Below are 9,800 nucleotides of genomic sequence, written 5' to 3'. Positions count from 1 at the left end.
TGCAGAAATGTTTCTCACAGCTGAAAAGCAGCAGTGAGCCTTTAAATGAAAGTTTTAAACAGCTAAATGAGCCCCTAGAAAAAAGAGTTTAACTGCAACAAGTTATCAGAAACAAACAACCAAACAGATGCTTAATAAAAGTGGATAATTTCCAGTTAATACCTCACACACAGTGAAACTAGGTAGAAAAATACACATTACGCAACGTGCTATAAATAACAAAGAAATAAAGAACAAAATAAATAAAAAACAGGATACTTAATGTTATATATTATAGCTCCGAGTTTCCTCAGTGTCCTTCCTTCGATCAAGTTGGGGTGGGAAACAAAATGCAGAAATATTTCTCACAGCTGAAAAGCAGCAGTGAGCCTTTAAATGAAAGCTTTAAACAGCTAAAGGAGCCTCTAGAAAAAAGAGTTTAACTGCAATAAGTTATCAGAAACAAACAACCCAACAGATGCTTAATAAAAGTGGACAATTTTCAGTTAATACCTCACACACAGTGAAACTAGCTAGAACAATACACAGTACACAAAGTACTATAAACAAGAAAGTAATAAAGAACAAAATAAACAAAAAACAGGATACTTAATGTTATATATTATAGCTCTGAGTTTCCTCAGTGTCCTTCCTTCAATCAAGCTGGGGTGGTGGGAAACAAACAGCAGAAATGTTTCTTACAGCTGAAAAGCAGCAGTGAGCCTTTAAATGAAAGTTTTAAACAGCTAAATGAGCCTCTAGAAAAAAGATTTTAACTGCAACAAGTTATCAGAAACAAACAACCCAACAGATGCTTAATAAAAGTGGACAATTTACAGTTAATACCTTACACACAGTGAAACTAGCTAGAAAAATACACAGTACACAAAGTGCTATAAATAACAAAGAAATAAAGAACAAAATAAACAAAAAACAGGATACTTAATGTTATATATTATAGCTCCATGTTTCCTCAGTGTCCTTCCTTTGATCAAGCTCAGTGTGAAATTGCAGAACACTCACAGCTGGACTTCTTAGGTAACAGAAAGTTGAAACCTGAGACAGCTTTTAAGATAGAAATCTCAAAAGAACCAATGAGGTGCTTAGTCGAAGCTGTAGTCCAGGTGACCTCAGTCAGCCAATGACCTCAAACAATTCTCTCTCACTGAAATGCCTGATGGCTTTGGCTAAACCAAGATGTCCCTGAATATGTGCTCAGACACACAGCCTCCACAAACACTAGGCCCAAACACAAGACTGAATATGGAAATGCTACAAATATCCCCACTACTTAGAACAAACTGCAGAAATGTTTCTTACAGCTGAAAAGCAGCAGTGAGCCTTTAAATGAAAGTTTTAAACAGCTAAAGGAGCCTCTAGAAAAAAGAGTTTAACTGCAACAAGTTATCAGAAACAAACAACCCAACAGATGCTTAATAAAAGTGGACAATTTCCAGTTAATACCTCACACACAGTGAAACTAGCTAGAACAATACACAGTACACAAAGTACTATAAATAATAAAGAAATAAAGAACAAAATAAACAAAAAACAGGATACTTAATGTTATATATTATAGCTCTGAGTTTCCTCAGTGTCCTTCCTTCGATCAAGCTGGGGTGGGAAACAAACTGCAGAAATGTTTCTCACAGCTGAAAAGCAGCAGTGAGCCTTTAAATGAAAGTTTTAAACAGCTAAAGGAGCCTCTAGAAAAAAGAGTTTAACTGCAACAAGTTATCAGAAACAAACAACCCAACAGATGCTTAATAAAGGTTGACAATTTCCAGTTAATACCTCACACACAGTGAAACTAGCTAGAATAATACACTGTACAAAAAGTGCTATAAATAACAAAGAAATAAAGAACAAAGTAAACAAAAAACAGGATACTTAATGTTATATATTATAGCTCCGAGTTTCCTCAGTGTCCTTCCTTCGATCAAGCTCAGTGTGAAATGGCAGAACACTCACAACTGAACTTCTTAGGTAACAGAAATTTGAAATCTGAGACAGCTTTTAAGAAAGAAATCTCAAAAGAACCAATGAGGTGCTTAGTCTAAGCTGTAGTCCACGTGACCTCAGTCAGTCAATGACCTCAAACAATTCTTTCTCACTGAAATGCCTGATTGCTTTGGCTAAACCAAGATGTCCCTGAATATGTGCTCAGACACACATTCTCCACAAACACTACGCCCAAATACATGCCTGAATATGGAAATGCTACAAATATCCCCACTACTTAGAACAAACTGCAAAAATGTTTCTCACAGCTGAAAAGCAGCAGTGAGCCTTTAAATGAAAGTTTTAAACAGCTAAAAGAGCCTCTAGAAAAAGAGTTTAACCGCAACAAGTTATCAGAATCAAACAACCCAACAGATGCTTAATAAAAGTGGACAATTTCCATTTAATACCTCACACACAGTGAAACTAGCTAGAAAAATACACAGTACACAAAGTGCTATAAATAACAAAGAAATAAAGAACAAAATAAACAAAAAAACAGGATACTTAATGTTATATATTATAGCTCCGAGGTTCCTCAGTGTCCTTCCTCCGATCAATCTGGGGTGGGAAACAAACTGCAGAAATGTTTCTCAAAGCTGAAAAGCAGCAGTGAGCCTTTAAATGAAAGTTTTAAACAGCTAAAGGAGCCTCTAGAAATAAGAGTTTAACTGCAACAAGTTATCAGAAACAAACAACCCAACAGATGTTAAATAAAAGTGGACAATTTCCAGTTAATACCTCACACACAGAGAAACTAGCTAGAAAAATACACAGTACACACAGTGCTATAAATAACAAAGAAATAAAGAACAAAATAAACAAAAAACAGGATACTTAATGTTATATATTATAGCTCCATGTTTTCTCAGTGTCCTTCCTTCGATCAAGCTCAGTGTGAAATGGCAGAACACTCACAGCTGAACTTCTTAGGTAACAGAAAGTTGAAACCTGAGACAGCTTTTAAGAAAGAAATCTCAAAAGAACCAATGAGGTGCTTAGTCTAAGCTGTAGTCCAGGTGACCTCAGTCAGCCAATGACGTCAAGCAATTCTCTCTCATTGAAATGCCTGATGGCTTTGGCTAAACCAAGATGTCCCTGAATATGTGCTCAGACACCCAGCCTCCACAAACACTAGGCCCAAATACAAGCCTGAATATGGAAATGCTACAAATATCCCCACTACTTAGAACAAACTGCAGAAATGTTTCTCATAGCTGAAAAGCAGCAGTGAGCATTTCAATGAAAGTTTTAAACAGCTAAAGGAGCCTCTAGAAAAAAGAGTTTAACTGCAACAAGTTATCAGAATCAAACAACCCAACAGATGCTTAATAAAAGTGGACAATTTCCAGTTAATACCTCACACACAGTGAAACTAGCTATAAAAATGCACAGTACACAAGAGCTATAAATAACAAAGAAATAAAGAACAAAATAAACAAAAGACAGGATACTTAATGTTATATATTATAGCTCCAAGTTTCCTCAGTGTCCTTCCTTCGATCAAGCTGGGGTGGGAAAAAATGTTTCTCAGCCTCTAGAAAAAAGGGTTTAACTGCAACAAGTATCAGAAACATGCTTAATAAAAGTGGACAATTTCTCACCCACAGTGAAACTAGCAAAGTGCTATAAATAACAAAGAAATAAAGAACAAAATAAACAAAAAACAGGATACTTAATGTTATAGCCCTGAGCTTCCTCAGTATCCTTCCTTTGGTCAAGCTCAGTGTGAAATGGCCGAACACTCACAACTGAACTTCTTAGGTAACAGAAAGTTGAAACCTGACACTTTTTTTAGAAAATCTCAAAAGAACCAATGAGGTGCTTAGTCTAAGTCTAGGCCAGGTGAACACAGTCACCCAACCACCTCAAAAAATTCTCTCTTCTCACTGAATGGCTTTTGGCTATAATTGGCTAAACTAAGATGTGGTGCTCAGACACAGCCTCCACAACAGCAACAAACAAACCAATGCAAGACTTAGAACAAACTGCAGAAATATTTCTCACTGCTGAAAAGCAGCAGTGAGCCTTTAAATGAAAGTTTTAAACAGTTAAAGGAGCCTCTAGATAACAGAGTTTAACTGCAACAAGTTATCAGAAACAAACAACCCAATAGATGCTTAATAAAAGTGGACAATTTCCAGTTAATAGCTCATACACAGTGAAACTAGCTAGAAAAATACACAGTACACAAAGTGCTATAAATAACAAAGAAATAAAGAACAAAATAAACAAAAAACAGGATACTTAATGTTATAGCCCTGAGATTCCTCAGTATCCTTCCTTTGGTCAAGCTCAGTGTGAAATGGCAGAACACTCACAACTGAACTTTTTATGTAACCAAAAGTTGAAACCTGAGACAGCTTTTAAGAAAGAAATCTCAAAAGAACCAATGAGGTGATTAGTCTAAGCTGTTGTCCAGGTGACTTCAGTCAGCCAATGGCCTCATACAATTCTGTCACACTGAAATGCCTGATGGCTTTGGCTAAACCAAGATGTCCCTGAATATGTACCCAGACACACAGCCTCCACAAACAGTAGGCCCAAATAAAGCCTGAATATGGAAATGCTACAAATATCCCCACTACTTAGAACAAACTGCAGAAATGTTTCTCACAGCTGAAAAGCAGCAGTGAGCCTTTAAATGAAAGTTTTAGACAGCTAAAGGAGCCTCTAGAAAAAAGAGTTTAACTGCAACAAGTTATCAGAAACAAACAACCCAACAGATGCTCAATAAAAGTGGACAATTTCCAGTTAATACCTCACACACAGTGAAACTAGCTAGAACAATACACAGTACACAAAGTACTATAAATAATAAAGAAATAAAAAACAAAATAAACAAAAAACAGGATACTTAATGTTATATATTATAGCTCTGAGTTTCCTCAGTGTCCTTCCTTCGATCAAGCTGGAGTGGGAAACAAACTGCAGAAATGTTTCTCACAGCTGAAAAGCAGCAGTGAGCCTTTAAATGAAAGTTTTAAACAGCTAAAGGAGCCTCTAGAAAAAAGAGTTTAACTGCAACAAGTTATCAGAAACAAACAACCCAACAGATGCTTAATAAAAGTGGACAATTTGCAGTTAATACCTCACACACAGTGAAACTAGCTAGAAAAATACACAGTACACAAAGTGCTATAAATAACAAAGAAATAAAGAACAAAATAGACAAAAAAAAGATTACTTAATGTTATATATTATAGTTCCGAGTTTCTTCAGTGTCCTTCCTCCGATCAAGCTGGGGTGGGAAACAAACTGCATAAATGTTTCTCATAGCTGAAAAGCAGCAGTGAGCCTTTAAATGAAAGTTTTAAACAGCTAAAGGAGCCTCTAGAAAAAAGAGTTTAACTGCAACAAGTTATCAGAAACAAACAACCCAACAGATGCTTAATAAAAGTTGACAATTTCCAGTTAATACCTCACACACAGTGAAACTAGCTAGAATAATACACTGTACACAAAGTGCTATAAATAACAAAGAAATAAAGAACAAAATAAACAAAAAACAGGATACTTAGTGTTATATATTATAGCTCCGAGTTTCCTCAGTGTCCTTCCTTCGATCAAGCTCAGTGTGAAATGGCAGAACACTCACAACTGAACTTCTTAGGTAACAGAAATTTGAAATCTGAGACAGCGTTTAAGAAAGAAATCTCAAAAGAACCAATGAGGTGCTTAGTCTAAGCTGTAGTCCTCGTGACCTCAGTCAGCCAATGACCTCAAACAATTCTCTCTCACTGAAATGCCTGATTGCTTTGGCTAAACCAAGATGTCCCTGAATATGTGCTCAGACACACATTCTCCACAAACACTACGCTGGTCCCAATGCAGAAGGTACCATGTTATTGGATCAGTATAATAAAGTGACAGTGGTGGAGGGGAGGAAAAATAAATAAACACATTCATACATATGTACATATGTACATACATACATTATTTCCATATTTTGTAAAGAAAAAATAAGTTTTAGTATTTATTAACATGCTTAAATACATTGGTCATCAAACTGAGAATAATGTATTCTTCTTTTCCCTGTTTTGGAAATGCTCCCTGTTTGTAGTGTCTGTGGTACAAGATCCTGAAAAAAGATCTTACAGGACTATGGTTAGACAATTTTTTTAATGAAGTTAAAAATTAAATATTACCATTACTCATGTAAAACGTATGACAAAAACTGAAACACGTCTTGTTTGCCATCACTGTAAATATCAGTGTCCTTAGCTGTTCATTTTTTGATTCCTGTCTCCCTATCTAAAGCTTATAGAATTAATTTCATTGTGTCTGACAAAGGCTTTGTTGAATCTATATTCTCCAGAACCACAATAACTCTAATATTATTTCCTGGGTCTGAGTTTGAGGTCTAGAGCATTATCTTGCATACATATAATAGTAGTTTGCAGCTTCCTGTTGTCAGATGTAAATGAATCGAATTTAATTGCTGGGCTCCAAAAAAAAAAATAAAAAAAAAATAGTTTTCAGTATTGCATAAGAGTTTTTTTTTTCATTTATAGTTATTTGACTTGAGTTAGCTCTTCTGGCATGTTTGCCAGTGATTTAATTTCTTTGATAAAACTATCTCATTTTGCCAGATGACCCATGCTGGACAGGGCACCTTCAAATAAGCAGCAGCAGTTGGAGAGGTTGAATCATTGTTGGCATGAGCAAAGCCATTAAAACCAAAGAAGGCAATGAGTCAGAATTTAACATACATGAAGGATATGTGGATAAAGAAACCTGCAGTTTATTCAATTTGTCCTTAATTCTGCCATTGTCTTTATAGATTTGATCAACTCCCAATCTGTCCTGGGCAGATAATGTATTATTTTCCACCTGAAATAGATAACATTTGTCAGACGCAATTGTTAATAGTTTCAGGAAAATTGACCTCTAGCTGTGAGTTGATCACTGAATAGCTTTTTTCTGTCCATCCTTCCCCTGTAACCATTCGTTTCCGTTCCTTCCCCATTGTTTCTGTGATGCTGATTGCTGTGGAAGTTTACACCATCGCTTCCTTCTTTACTGCATAATGTGGTTATAGCGTTATATAGTGGAGAAAGAACTCCCTAATTAGTGCTTACATTCTTTGAGTTAAATCCTAAAATCCATTGTCCTAAGGGGAAAAAAAATGAAAACACTGCCACACATTCAATATTGACACAGCTACCTGACACAAGAAAAATGATTCATGCACCAGGAATGTTCGCTATAGCTTATACAAGTTACACTGAACAGAAATGAAAATGCTTAGAAAGTACAAGTATAAATGTTAAACAAATTGGTCTGATGGAATAGGTCAGCACAGCAGCAAGGTATAAAGTGCGAAACAACTAAAGCCTAGACTATGTCTGGATCACCAAAACATAAATCAATGGATAAAAAACAAATTCTTTCCACTTCAGAGTTTTGAGTAAGCTATTACTATAATGTCTAATACCAGATTCTTTACAGTTTTAGAAGCTAATGCAGGTTTCCAACTTGTTAAAGTGGTTGGAACTAACTCTGAGCTTTGTAACATTAACATGCCTTTTGGAAGATGCAGGTTTTTAAAACCTCCTTGTGGAATATCATCAGCTACAGAACTTGCTGACTTGTTTGAATTTTACATAGTACCAGAATATCAGTCATGTGATACTGCTAAATAGGAGCATGCAACTAGGCATTTTAAGTTATTTGGCAGGTTGAGACAGAAGGGTTTGAAGATAAACAGAAGCAAATGTCAAATTTTCATGGCCACTGTTAAATATACCTGTTATATTTTTATGCTGTAAGGCCTTAGACCAAAATCTGAAAGCATTAATGTCAGAGCTACGATGCAAAGGTATCATGAAAAATCATCTTCCGCATTACTTGTTGGCCTTTTGTTCTATATTTCCAACTTCATACCAAGCTTGTCAGCTGTAAAAGAACCACACGGGAAGTTGTCTGAGCACAGTATTATTTGCTTTTGGTCAAAGAAGAAAGAACCTGATAAATGGTGAAAAAAAAAGCTTGCTAGAGATGCTCCTTCTCTAAAGTTTATGGTGATTCACAACTTACAGCACTTCAACAAGATAGTACTTAAAGACGCAGTGCAGTATTTTTGCAGGAAGGTAGACTAGTAACCATAGATCATGGATTTATGGTTGCTTAACCATAGATCATGGCCTTATGCTGATGGCTATCACTCCAATGCAATGTTTGTAACTGTGCTGTAAGGTTATTGTTGGCCTCATGCTGACGGCTTCATTTATCTGTGACCTACATGTGTTTTTGACCTCTACAAGCTGCTTTTGGGATGTGTGGGGCTCTTTTCTACACTGACTAATGCTGCATTAATCTAGTATGGGTACAAGGGACTTGATTGAATACTGCTGGCTTGTCACGGCCAGAAACCTGGTGTAATGATGTCCTTTTAACAGGACATCATTATACCAGAAACCTGGTGTAATGATGTCCTGTTAAAAGGTCGCCAACCAAAGTGCATCACTGAATGCCAGCTAGCCTTTTAAGGTGGAATAACAATCCCCCTTCAAGCCTTTTGCTTAAAATCAGGTTTAGCAGCCATTTTTCTTTCCATTTGTAACTATAAGGGCTCTGCACAGCTTCTACATGGTTTTGGGGACTGTTATGCTCTATATACTGCACTGTTTGACTGCTTGCTTTGTACTGTGTCATTTGCCTTTGCTTAGGTTAATTAGCAGCTTAGCAGCTGTAAGCTGCTTTTTGGGATGAGTGGTTCTCTTTTTATGTTGTCGCCAGCTGCATTACTTTAGTTAGAGTATACAGGGCTCAACTTTTGCACTTTGCTGGCCTAGTCTGTTCTCCAGATGTCCTGTTAAAAGGATGCCAATGGACGTATATCATTGAAGGCCTTTATTTCTCTTTTAAGGTGGATAAATGGTTCTACTAGAGCCTTTAGCTTAATTACTGGCTTAGCAGCTATTTTTCTTTTCCGTTTGTCTCTATAAGGGCACCACATGGCTTTTATATTGTTCTGAAAACTGTTTTGAAAACTGTTCAGCACAAGTTATTGCACAGCATGAACATATTGTAGTTTACTGTGTTAGTCTGTTGAGCACTATATTTTGCACAGTTTAGAGATTTTATAGTATTACTTTATCATTTACTCATTGCTTTCTGCTGCTTATATTTGGCTCTACTGCTGTATAACCCTGTCCTCTCAAACAAACTAGGGTCACTGATAGCATGCTGAACTGCTGAATGAATGTTTTGTTCTATTTAATGGAGCCTATATTGCTTAACTTGTATTGTTTATAGCATAATGTCTGCTACTTTCCATTGTTAATCCCATAAACCTAATCCTCCTCTACATACTTGCTCCAGCCTCATCTAACCATAGCCTGTCTCTACTACTGTGCTTTGTTACACCCTCCCTTCTTCTCTAAACATCCCTTACCTGCTACCTTTCCCCTCTACTTCTGAAATATTAACTAACTCAGTCTTGTCTCCCTCTTCTCTACAGTAAATCATCCCGGGTGCACCCTCCCTGCTTTAAACACAAAAAGAATACCTCCGGCCATCACCTGAAGACACCCTGAATTGGCCAGCTTGCCTGGTACTTAGAAAAATACTACTGAAAAGACCCCCCCAACAAGATTGTGTAAATGTATCTTGCTTAACACTAATTAAATGTAGACTTGATGTACTATCTATATAGCTAGTCTGCCCTCCTGTGTGCACATACTAGCAGCCTACCGCAGACCGTTTGCCCTCTCCCCCTCCTGTTATCACTACCCTAGAATAAATTTATACCTAAGACTGGTCCAACTATCCCTGCTGTTTGCTTTCTCCTTTTACCATTAGGTGGCAGCATCTAC

The 9,800-nt window shown here is 36.6% G+C and overlaps 1 long non-coding RNA gene across 1 annotated transcript; it reads left to right on the top strand.

Annotated features, from left to right (window-relative positions):
- Window positions 1-2,412: 2,412 nt before the first annotated feature.
- On the top strand, window positions 2,413-5,564 carry LOC122798879. Its single transcript, XR_006364326.1, has 2 exons — window positions 2,413-2,513; window positions 5,524-5,564. It is a non-coding gene; the product is annotated as an uncharacterized LOC122798879 (long non-coding RNA).
- Window positions 5,565-9,800: the final 4,236 nt, after the last annotated feature.

Source organism: Protopterus annectens, chromosome 3.part1 (assembly GCF_019279795.1).
Source record: "Protopterus annectens isolate FY-2018-M chromosome 3.part1, PAN1.0, whole genome shotgun sequence".
Taxonomy (NCBI): Eukaryota; Metazoa; Chordata; order Ceratodontiformes; family Protopteridae; genus Protopterus; species Protopterus annectens.
This window is presented reverse-complemented; position numbering and strand designations above follow the sequence as displayed.